This window comes from Oncorhynchus keta, unplaced genomic scaffold, assembly GCF_023373465.1.
Source record: "Oncorhynchus keta strain PuntledgeMale-10-30-2019 unplaced genomic scaffold, Oket_V2 Un_contig_18020_pilon_pilon, whole genome shotgun sequence".
Lineage (NCBI taxonomy): Eukaryota > Metazoa > Chordata > Actinopteri > Salmoniformes > Salmonidae > Oncorhynchus > Oncorhynchus keta.
In genome coordinates, this window is record NW_026280705.1 from 100,001 (window position 1) to 113,342 (window position 13,342).

The window sequence follows — 13,342 nt, forward strand, 5'->3', positions numbered from 1 at the left end:
TGAAGGCGTAGACTCAGGTTTCCGGGTCTCTATGTTTTTGGTTGGACAGGTTTCTCAATTTCTTTCTTAGATTTTTGCATTCCTCATCAAACCATTTGTCATTATTGTTAATTTTCTTCGGTTTTCTATTTGAGATTTTTAGATTTGATAGGGGAATGAGAGGTCCTGTTAAGATTTTCTACTGCCAAGTTTACACCTTCACTATTACAGTGGAACGTTTACCCAGGAAATTGTCTAAAAGGATTGAATTTGTTGTTGCCTAATTGTTTTTGGTAGGTTTCCAAACTGCATTCCTTCCACCTATAGCATTTCTTAATGTTACTCAGTTCCTTTGGCTTTGATGCCTCGTGGTTGAGTATTGCTCTGTTTAAGTAGACTGTGATTTTGCTGTGGTCTGATAGGGGTGTTAGTGGACTGACTGTGAACGCTCTGAGAGATTCTGGAGTTGAGGTCAGTGATAAAGTAGTCTACAGTACTACTGCCAAGAGATGAGCTATAGGTGTATCTACCATAGGAGTCCCCTCGAAGCCTACCGTTGACTATGTACATACCCAGCGTGCGACAGAGCTGCAGGAGTTGTGACCCGTTTTTGTTGGTTATGTTGTCATAGTTGTGCCTAGGGGGCATATGTGGGAGGGATGCTGTCACCTCCAGGCAGATGTTTGTCCCCTGTGTGCTGAGGGTGTCAGGTTCTTGTCCGGTTCTGGCATTTAGGTCGCCACAGACTAGTACATGTCCTGGGCCTGGAAATGATTGATTTCGCCCTCCAGGATGGAGAAGCTGTCTTCATTAAAATATGGGGATTCTAGTGGGGGATATAGGTAGCACACAGGAGGACATTTTTCTCTGTTAGGATAATTTCCTTTTTGAATTTCTAGCCAAATGTAGAATGTTCCTGTTTTGATTAATTTAATGGAGTGAGTTAGGTCTGCTCTATACCAAATTAGCATACCCCCTGAGTCCCTTCCCTGTTTCACACCTGGTAGTTTGGTGGATGGGACTACCAGCTCTCTGTAACCTAGAGGGCAACCAGTGGGTCCGTCTCCTCTATACCAGGTTTCTTGCAGGATGACAATGTCTGTGTTACCGATTTCTTTGGTGAAGTCCGGGTTTCTGCTCTTTAGGCCAAAGGCAGATGACCTCAGGCCTTGGATATTCCAGGATGATATAGTGAAGGCTTTTGTTCCATAGAATGTCCAATGTTGTTGGTCGTGTGGTTTGGCCTCAGGCCAGTAAGTGTGAGCAGAGCCTGCTGAGCATCTGGTACATGCTATTGGCTTGGGCGAGTGTGAGTGGGGGTTGGGACTGTTTGCCCGCTCACTACCTGGGCGTATGTGTGGCTTCCATGTTGAGGCCCTCTTTGCGGGGGTGGGGTGCATGGGGTGGGCAGGATGGCATAGGTCTGATCTGAGGGGGCCTAAATGGGGTGTGGGCATGGTTGACGTGGGGGGTGTTGATTGTTGGGGTGGGGGTGTGGATGTGTCTGGGTGTACTGTGGTCTGGATGTAATTCCTCTTGGCGTGGGTCCTCTATGTGTAGGTCCAGGGGGGTCCTGCAGGTCTGGGAGGGTGTCTCGCTGGTCTGGGTGGAGAGTCTATTGATCTGTTGCTCCTGTGTGAAGTGTTGGGGATACGTTTGAGAGCGATGTCCTTTAGGTCCTGGCAAAGGTGGGCACTGCTGCCTTGTAGAGGTGGACCTGGTCATAGAGGCTGTTCAAGTCCAGGGTGGAGTGGTGGGCCAGGAAAACATTTGGTTTTGAGGCACAGTCACGGAAATACTTGCGTTTACCCGCTGTATTGTGGCAGGGTGGAAGTCTTTTCGTGGTAGCAGGGGTGGAGATAACCACTTGTGCGTTGGGGAAAGTAGAAGAAGCCTTTTCAATCACTCCCTTCAGTGCTGTTGCCACCCTTTCCTGCTGTGCTCTCAGGTCGTTTGTGCCTGTGTGTATTATTATGTGGCTGGGTGAACCTAGTTGGTCCCAGAAGGTCGAGGGCACGCTGGGTGTTTGGACACCAGAGTTTAGACACACTATGTTTGGGAAAAGTTTTTTTTCTTCTATATATTTCCCATTTGAGTCCATAAGTAGTACAATCTGTGTCTTGTGTTTGTCCTCAGTGGGTGTGAGGGGGTTGTCAGAAGGGCTATGTGGGGTGGCTGACAGGGGGTGCTCGGAGGGGCTCTCTCTCTCTCTCTCTCTCTCTCTCTCTCTCTCTCTCTCTCTCTCTCTCTCTCTCTCTCTCTCTCTCTCTCTCTGTGTGTATCTTATCTATTGTGGGGATTATTACCTGTATTAAATACCTGTATTAATCCCCACTGGGAGCAGGGAGGCGAGATATGCCGCAACACGCCTAGACAGCCCGCCCTTTAGGAGATGCTACCGGCAGCAGCAACAGGGCCCATCGCCACCAGTCTATTTGTGATGCCTTGGGCAGGAAGGGAGCGCTGTGCTGCTGAGTAAGGACGTCTTAATAAATCGTGACATGTTGTTGACCGCATAATGAGCAGTCATTGACAAGGAGCTTCCAGAAGCTTTCAGAACCTGCCGGGTAAAAATAGAAGAGAGACACCCTATACCCCGTGTGGAGGTACAGTAATACAGGGATGGACCCTATACCCCGGTGTGGAGGTACAGTAATACAGGGATGGATCCTATACCCCGTGTGGAGGTGTAATGGAGGTACAGTAATACAGGGATGGATCCTATACCCAGGTGTGGAGGTACAGTAATACAGGGATGGATCCTATACCCAGTACAGTGTACAGGGATGGATCCTATACCCGGTGTGGAGGTACAGTAATACAGGGATGGTACCCCGGTGTGGAGGTACAGTAATACAGGGATGGGGTACCTATACCCGTGTGGAGGTACAGTAATACAGGGATGGATCCTATACCCAGGTGTGGAGGTACAGTAATACAGGGATGGATCCTATACCCAGGTGTGGAGGTACAGTAATACAGGGATGGATCCTATACCCAGGTGTGGAGGTACAGTAATACAGGGATGGATCCTATATACCCCCAGGGGTGTGGAGGTACAGTAATACAGGGATGGATGGATCCTATACCCCAGTAATACAGGGATGGTGTGGAGTACAGTACAGGGATGGATCCTATACCCAGGTGTGGATACAGTAATACAGGGATGGATCCTATGGATCCTAGGGTGTGGAGGTACAGTAATACAGGGATGGTACAGTAATACAGGGATGGATCCTATATGGAGGTACAGTAATACAGGGATGGATCCTAGGTGTGGAGGTACAGTAATACAGGGATGGATCCTATACCCAGGTACAGGGATGGAGGTGGAGGTACAGTAATACAGGGATGGACCCAGTAATACAGGGATGGATCCAGGTGTGGAGGTACAGTAATACAGGGATGGATCCTATACCCAGGTACAGTACAGGGATGGTACAGTAATACAGGGATGGATCCTATACCCAGTACAGTAATACAGGGATGGATACCCGGTGTGGAGGTACAGTAATACAGGGATGGGATGGACCCTATACCCAGGTGTGGAGGTACAGTAATACAGGGATGGAGGTGTGGAGGTACAGTAATACAGGGATGGATCCTATACCCAGGTGTGGAGGTACAGTAATACAGGGATGGATCCTATACCCCGGTGTGGAGGGTAATACAGGGATGGACCCAGGTGTGGAGGTACAGTAATACAGGGATGGACCCTACAGGGATGGACTATACCCAGGTGTGGAGGTACAGTAATACAGGGATGGATCCTATGGGGACAGCCCATCACAATATGGAGCCCAGTTCAAAATGCATGAAGACCTATCATCTCATCATGGTAACATTTGTTCTTGGTACAGGTTAGGCCTACATTTCCTGCAGCATAGTCTATGTATGGTACAGTAATATAAAGACTGAATGCCATCTACATCTGGCTTTTGGGGGTCACCTTACTTTTTTATATATATTTTTTTATTGTAGCTGCAGAGTGTTAAAACAGCCTATAACTCGAATATAGTTGCTTTTAGCAAGCACTCTCTCACAGTCTTTCTCTCTCTCCATCAACTCCAAAGAAATTGTATCCAAAATAGATAATCCCATACTATATTGATATATAGCCCGATATATAGATGTCCTAGCCTCTATCTTTCAGGTAATACATTCAATGCAGTATTAGCCTTATATTTAGCTAATTGATAACGCATAATAAGCGTCTAACTTATAACCTCGGTGTCTTGCGCAATACACACACACCTGTGCTCCGCTGGTCTCTCTCCTGAAAAAAGGCTCCTATGCTCTTGGAGTCTCGTGCAGGAAAAGCTAGAAAATAATAGCTTGCTGGACATAACGCAAGCTCTTGTTAGCTGAATGTTAAATACAGCAGCCAATAGAACTCCCCGGTAGTTTGAAAGAAGAGAGAATGCGCGGTGGTGGTCGGCTATAGCAGGTATTTATTCAGACCCATAACCATTCAGTCTTTGTGAGGAGAAGTGAAAGCCTTCTGCATCTAATTCTGGTCCTATATTATTCAACGATGTCATTTGAATGATGAAGATAAGGACAACAAAACGTATTTCATTTAACTGTTGAAAGTGAGGAAGGACTGGAGCAACTATAGTGAGAAAGTGGAGGTAGGCTAATAACATTAGGGGGAATATTATGAAAGATATATAAAGTGCTAAAATGGACCACGTTCTTATTTCCCCTCATCCATTGTTTTGGTACCCTTCCTCAGACCCGTGACTCGACACAATTCTGTCTTGGAGCTCTATGGACAATTCCTTCGAACTCATGACATGGTTTTTGCCCTGACATGCACTGTCAACTGTCTGACCTTATATAGACAGGTGTGTGCCTTTCCAAGTCATGTCCAATCAACTGAATTTACCACAGGTGGACTCCAATCAAGTTGTAGAAACATCTCAATGGTGATCAATGGAAACAGGATGCACCTGAGCTCAATTTCGACTCTCGTAGCAAAGGTATTTTTGTTTTTTATTTGTTATGAATTTGCAAACATTTCTAAAAACCTGTTTTCGCTTTGTCATTATGGGGTACTGTGTGTAGATTTATGATGATTTTCTATTTATTTAATTCATTTTAGAACAAGACAGTAATGTAACAAAATGTGGAAAAATTCAATGGGTCTGAATACTTTCCGAATGCACTGTATGCGCCAGCCTGCTACTAATAAAAATAGGCCCTATTATATTTCCAAATTAAAATGAAATTCGCTAGTCTATACTTGTAACTTTTAGGCCGCATGTGCAGCACCAGAATGACATGTTCTCTCCCTTCTTTATCATGGTTTGAACGATGTGTGTAATTCCAGTCCATATAATACAGTATAATACAGTATAATACAGTACAGTAATACAGGTCACACTCACCTACTGGAGCTAGTTTCCTTCATTTACCCAAGAGAGCATATACTTAGCTATATCTATGGGCTTTTATGTTTTCTGTCGTGAGTAATGTGCGGTAGCCTATACCATATACAGTATGTATTTAATAATGATAAAATCATTTGGGCTTTTTTGGGCTTGGGCTCATTAAACGTCTTTAATGTAGGGCTCATTAAACGTCTTTAAACGTCTTTAATGTAGGGCTCATTAAACGTCTTTAATGTAGGGCTAACATGTATTTAAAGGGCTCATTAAACTCTTTAATGTAGGGCTCATTAAATGCCTTTAATGTAGGGCTCATTAAACGCCTTTAATGTAGGGCTCATTAAACGTCTTTAATGTAGGGCTCATTAAACGTCTTTAATGTAGGGCTCATTAAACGTCTTTAATGTAGGGCTCATAACATGTATTTAATGTAGGGTTCATTAAACGTCTTTAATGTAGGGCTCATAACATGTATTTAATGTAGGGCTCATTAAACGTATTTAATGTCTTTAAGGGCTCATTAAACGTCTTTAATGTAGGGCTCATAACATGTATTTAATGTAGGGCTCATTAAACATCTTTAATGTAGGGCTCATTAAACGTCTTTAATGTAGGGCTCATAACATGTATTTAATGTAGGGCTCATTAAACGTCTTTAATGTAGGGCTCATTAAACGTCTTTAATGTAGGGCTCATTAAACGTCTTTAATGTAGGGCTCATTAAACGTCTTTAATGTAGGGCTCATAACATGTATTTAATGTAGGGCTCATTAAACATCTTTAATGTAGGGCTCATAACATGTATTTAATGTAGGGCTCATTAAACGTCTTTAATGTAGGGCTCATAACATGTATTTAATGTAGGGCTCATTAAACGTCTTTAATGTAGGGCTCATAACATGTATTTAATGTAGGGTTCATTAAACGTCTTTAATGTAGGGCTCATAACATGTATTTAATGTAGGGCTCATTAAACGTCTTTAATGTAGGGCTCATTAAACGTCTTTAATGTAGGGCTCATTAAATGTCTTTAATGTAGGGCTCATAACATGTATTTAATGTAGGGCTCATTAAATGTCTTCAATGTAGGGCTCATAAAATGTACTTAATGTAGGGCTCATCAGGCTCAGGTAGCATCAGGCTTGAATTTTAGATCAGAGCTCTAAACAAACTCAGACATACACCTACTTACATACCAGGTTACCCGGGAGAAAAGGGGCTTATTCTCAGGATGGAACGTTTGTAAAATACCAGGAAAATATTTAGCCCTAGTGTGTGTGTGTGTGTGTGTGTGTGTGTGTGTGTGTGTGTGTGCATTTGTTGCTGTGGGTGTGTATGCATGTGACATGAGCCCATGGATGACCATGTGCTTGTGAGTGTGTGTATGACCCTCCATCAGCCCTTCCACAGAGCAAGACCTAGGATATGACCCACCAGTCACACCCTACCTCCTACACCCTAGCAGAGTACTAACTGCACCACTCACATCCTAACTGGGAGTTTGTGACCCCAACTTCCTGATGACGCAATGGCTCTCCCATAGAGATGGATAGAAGATTAATCTTTGTATCTGTGCCATTATAGCTTCTGTGACAGCATGGGCGGCGCCATTGAGGCCATTTTGAAGTTGTTTTCTTCTTCACGATTGGCTGATCCCTCCTGATGACCAAGTTGGAAATGACTCCAACAAGGTCACTCTGAGGATCAGCCAATTGATAGAAGTCCCCTCAAGTTGACTACATTAAAATGTTTGAAGCCTTCAATGGCGCCGCCCATGCTAATACAGCCTTTTGGCCACTAGAGGCCTCTATCATTCTCTATGGTCTCGCCCTATACAGTATTACTAATAACCATGCCGATAAGTGACGTCTGTGGTTCAAGGTTCCACATGGTGTGACCATCGCTCCCTTCCTGTTCCAGGGGTTGCACTTCCTGTTTCCGTCCGACTCCCACTCAGGTCACTGGAAGTCTCACTACACCCCCCTCTCAAATGACACGAGTCAGCTGATAACTGTCAGTATCACAGTGTTGTGTGTGTGTGTGTGTGTGTGTGTGTGTGTGTGTGTGTGTGTGTGTGTGTGTGTGTGTGTGTGTGTGTGTGTGTGTGTGTGTGTGTGTGTGTGTGTGTGTGTGTGTGTGTGTGTGTGTGTGCGTAGGGGAAAGGGTGGTTGGTAACAGTAGCTGGGGTGGTTGGCTGGTGTTATGACAGATCAACCTTGCTCACTTCCCTCTGTGTGACGGTAGAGTGGAAACCAAGGCCATGCAGCTCCCTTTTATTTGGCATGTTCAGGCAGACACGATGATACCCACAGGATTAGAGTTCCTGCTATACAATATGACACAATGAAAGAGATACAATATGAGAGGACTATTGGTGAGACAATGACTGATCATTACTACATGCATGCTTAATAAAACGGTTGGTACGTCCTACCTATAGAGTTAGATGATAATCCACACGGTCGAGACCACACGGTCGAGACCACACGGTCGAGTACTTTAGCACTTAGGGCTTACCGAAGAACAACAATGCATTGCAAGGCAGATGTCCCAAAAGATCCCGGATGTCAAAACATAATTCACAATCAAACATTGGTCAATGTTTTAGTCTACAAGGACAATATCTGCTCAGCTCATTATAAACGTAAGCAATACCATGTATAGTGAACTGGCGTCTTTCGGAGTCAGTCTAAACACAGGAATATATCACAGGAAATGGTCCCTGAAACAACGTCCCCAGCTACTGCGTGAAACTGTCAACCTGGGGCTCATAACGTTATGAAACTCCAGACATGGAGCAGTGTTGTGATAACTTTAACAGAGGACTGACTACAACATCTGTATGGAGGATGGACAGATGGAATGGAATGACGGACACACAGAATACCGGGGGCCAGAAAGCCAGGTCCTCTCTGACATGAAGGACACATACAGAATACCGGGGGCCAGAAAGCCAGGTCCTCTCTGACATGAAGGACACATACAGAATACCGGGGGCCAGAAAGCCAGGTCCTCTCTGACATGAAGGACACATACAGAATACCGGGGGCCAGAAAGCCAGGTCCTCTCTGACATGAAGGACACATACAGAATACCGGGGGCCAGAAAGCCAGGTCCTCTCTGACATGAAGGACACATACAGAATACCGGGGGCCAGAAAGCCAGGTCCTCTCTGACATGAAGGACACATACAGAATACCGGGGGCCAGAAAGCCAGGTCCTCTCTGACATGAAGGACACATACAGAATACCGGGGGCCAGAAAGCCAGGTCCTCTCTGACATGAAGGACACATACAGAATACCAGAAAGGGGCCAGAATACAGCCAGGTCCTCTCTGACATGAAGGACACATACAGAATACCGGGGCCAGAAAGCCAGGTCCTCTCTGACATGAAGGACACATACAGAATACATACAGAATACCGGGGGGGCCAGATACCAGGGGCCAGAAAGCCAGGTCCTCTCTGACATGAAGGACACATACAGAATACCGGGGCCAGAAAGCCAGGTCCTCTCTGACATGAAGGACACATACAGAATACCGGGGGCCAGAAAGCCAGGTCCTCTCTGACATGAAGGACACATACAGAATACCGGGGGCCAGAAAGCCAGGTCCTCTCTGACATGAAGGACACATACAGAATACCGGGGCCAGAAAGCCAGGTCCTCTCTGACATGAAGGACACATACAGAATACCAGGTCCTCTCTGGGGCCAGACCGGGGGAGCCAGGTCCTCTCTGACATGAAGGACACATACAGAATACCGGGGCCAGAAAGCCAGGTCCTCTCTGACATGAAGGACACATACAGAATACCGGGGCCAGAGAGCCAGGTCCTCTCTGACATGAAGGACACATACAGAATACCGGGGGCCAGAAAGCCAGGTCCTCTCTGACATGAAGGACACATACAGAATACCGGGGGCCAGAAAGCCAGGTCCTCTCTGACATGAAGGACACATACAGAATACCGGGGGCCAGAAAGCCAGGTCCTCTCTGACATGAAGGACACATACAGAATACCGGGGGCCAGAGAGCCAGGTCCTCTCTGACATGAAGGACACATACAGAATACCGGGGGCCAGAAAGCCAGGTCCTCTCTGACATGAAGGACACATACAGAATACCGGGGGCCAGAAAGCCAGGTCCTCTCTGACATGAAGGACACACAGTTGATTCTCTGACATGAAGGACACATAGAAAGGAAACCACATTTGTCAGGACGGACGGAAGCACTGAAGGACATACCAACTGTTGGGTGGCCGGACAGACAGGTCCACTCAAACTAATACATGAAGGACACAGCAGATTCCAACCTTGAAAGAAAGCCATGTCCATCCACTTACCGTCCAGGTCAAGTGTTGCCACCTGTTTCAGCAGCACCATGCTCTTTTTCCTCCCTCCCTTAATCTTCCCCTTCAGACAGGGCGGTGGTTTCACTTGGTTTCATTAAAAAGCCACTCCAGAGCTCATTACTAATGCTCCTTCTGAACCGGAATGGCCGCCCAACCTCTGCGGAGGGAAATGGGAGTTTCCCTCTCATTTCATCAGTGCTCAAAAGGTCAAAGGTCGACCTTCGTTTTACAATTGGGTCGCACCCCCCATCGCGTGAGTGACGGAGGTTGGGTAATGTCTTTCAGCGGCTCTTCCACCTACACACACATGATGGATGGCCGCACGCACGCGCACACAAACATTTTCCACATCCACTCGGAGAAAGTACATTCAAATGACTGTGAAAATAAACAATCAAAAAGTGTAGCCACATTGCACCATGGGAGAGGAACCACAATGGGTTGTTGTGGGAAGTGGTGCCTCGTTTCGAGCAAGAGAGAGAGAGAATGAGTATTTATTTATCAGTGTGATGTTTCCATCCATCTCCTTGACAGAAGACTCCCACTGATGTGTACGTTGCTCCATCCTCCCGTTGATGGGATATGGGAGGTTCAGGAAAATGATTTACAAGACAGGAGGATGTTTGAGTGAAAAAAGAGACACTGATTCATAAAATTGAACTATATATTGAGCATTGTAATAGGTTGACGTATTCTGAGGAGGGGGAAGCTGTGGATTTTGAGTTCCATACAGATTGGTTTTCTCCCTTGAGTGAAGCAGTTAAACAGAGTCAGTTTAAACGTTGTGATTATTGCTCCATTACTAGTTTCACATAAAGGATAAGCAAGGCCATGGAGATTTTCCTGAAAAAGGGACGCTGAGCATAGGCATATGGATTTCTAATCATAAGCTACATCATACTAATACACTTTAATATTGCTAAATACATCAAACTAGCTTCTTCTACCCTGAACTTTCAACAGCACCGTTCAAAAGTATACAGATTTAGTTTAGTGGGACCGGGGACATCCGAAGGACTGAGCGAGCTCAACTCCAGGATGAAAGACAACAAGACCCCTGCTATTGTTTTGCCCAGAAAAGCTTTATCGATGCGGAAAGGTCCAAGAGGGGGTTCCGAAGGGGGAACTAATCCATGACCCGGAGGTTCCCTTTAAATCTCATGTATATGTAAATTGTCAAAGCAGCATCGGTGAACTCAGCAGCGGCCGGTTTAACTCGGGGATGAGCTGAGACAACAGAAGAGCGCTCATTATTCCCCTATGTAACCTAATCAGGCAGCTTAGGCTTGCAGAAATCCCCCTCCCTCCCTGGCTGGTCAAGGTGAATAGGACCTCAGAGATTCTCCAAAGAGCATTAACTTCTCTGCTTGGCTGCTGAAATTAAAATGTAACCTAATCAAATCAAGTGGGAGTATTTGCACCAGGGTTAATGATGCCACTGATACCATTACAGGGACCTTGTTTTGAGGTGAAACCACCCGCTGGCACCAGCCTTGTTAGAAGCTAGCACAAGGAATGCCTACTTTCTCAAAGTCTATCACTATTTTGGGGGGCCAAAACACTCAATTGTAACCAAGGAATTCAATGGTAGGAGTAGGACAATGTTTATCATACTCACTGTAGGGTTTGAGAGATAAGCAGCATGTTATTACGCACACCTGGTTAAAATGGTATGTTCAGTGCATAATATTAGAAATATGTATCTGATTGGATGCGCATAGCTAAATTGGCAGGCCCTCATTGGTTGTTGGCCAGGGTATTCAAGTGTGCTACCTTAGAGTGGGTGCAGATGGACTCAGCTTGGAAACGGCTATGTTTGATCTGCTGTCATGTTGGAAATAAACCGTCTTTGTGATGTTAATGCTTTATACTGTTAATATACTGTTGAGTTTCTCTTTGCAATAACTAAAAATAACCCTGCTTCCTTTAACTGGGGATGCAACACTCACAAGTGATCTTTAGTTTAGATTTGGAGAAACAAACAAGAAATAACACTTCAGCCAACATCATCTTCATCGGGTTGTGAGCGTTATCTTATTGCTACAGCTGTTTGAGCCTATTTCTCTGTCCAGCCGCTGTGCCCAAACGGAATACGGCATTCCCAATGAACCAGACAAGTCAATGAAACAGACAGATCATTGAAACGCAAAGAATGTTGTATGTTGGAATTACGTTAACAGGCTGACAACTAACACATCTAAATGAACACCAACATGAGGCGACATGCATTTGAGGTAAACATGCCTTGTATGCTTTGTGGTCATACGATCCGAGCCACTTGACCTGGAGCACTCTGGGAAATACGGTTAAGAATAAGTGGTGTCTATCAATCATCGGTCTTGCGCGTCATAAATTCCACTTGTCATGGTGACAGTGTCTGTGTGTCTCTCTTGGGGCTTGTCTCTGGGTAGACGGGGGCAGACAGAATGACACAGCACTCCATCCTACCATTCTATTAAATATTTACATGCTTGTGAAACATATAAAACTAACCGCCGGCGCTCGCATTACCACTCCGGCAGAGGAGTCATATTTAATATGGCTCAGAGATTTTTCCAAGAATATGGCTCTCAAGAGAAGACAGGCTATGTGCACACTGCCCACAAAATGAGGTGGAAACTGAGCTGCACTTCCTAACCTCCTGACAAATGTATGAACATATCAGAGACACATATTTCCCTCAGATTACACAGACCCACAGAGTTCGAAAACAAATCCAATTTTGATAAACTCCCATATCTACTGGGTGAAATACCACAGTGTGACATCACAGCAGCAAGATTTTTGACCAGTGAAGAACAAACACCATTGCAAATACAACCTATATTTATGTTTATTTATTTTTCCTTTCATACATTAACTATTTGCACATCTTTACAACTCTGGAGAGAGACGGACGGACGGACAGACGGACAGACAGACAGACAGACAGACAGACAGACAGACAGACAGACAGACAGACAGACATTTAGGAATGGGGATTTTTAGAGTGAAGGTTCAAATCCCAGGCGGGGAAGGAAGCTGTACTTGTTATCTAGTTATCTAGTTATCCCACCAGTTTAATAGAACACATGGGGAAAACATACCTGAGCTTAAGTCTGTCTGCTGGCTGTCACAATGCATTAGTGTGTCAACTTTGACCTTGAGAATGTGTCCCTGTGAGAAAAATAAGCATGTCACTAGATGCATTCAGATATTGCAGGTCTGACTCATCGTGCATCATCTCACATCTGTAGGGTTGCTCTCGCTCTCCATCATTACATACTTGTTTCCATCCTGAGAAATCTCTGAGTAAAATGGTGGCTTGTTTCCTGTGGATGTTGAACGTCTCCTCGCAGAGTCACAGATGCATGGTGGCATTCGGGTGACTCAACCGCCCCGCACTTCGTCGTGGTGATTTGGCCCAGCTGTGGGATACAGGCCCACACTTCCATTCCCAGAGAGAAAACATTGCTGTGTTTTATCAAGAGAAGAATAACCAGTCAGGCCAGTGCCGGTAGTAGAGGGCTGAGTAACCTAGCCCAGGGGTGGCAGAATCTTCCGTCACCTTCCATTAGTTAACTCCCCCTTTTCCTCAGATAAAAAGGGGCTAATTTCAGGGATATTCATTGCAACAA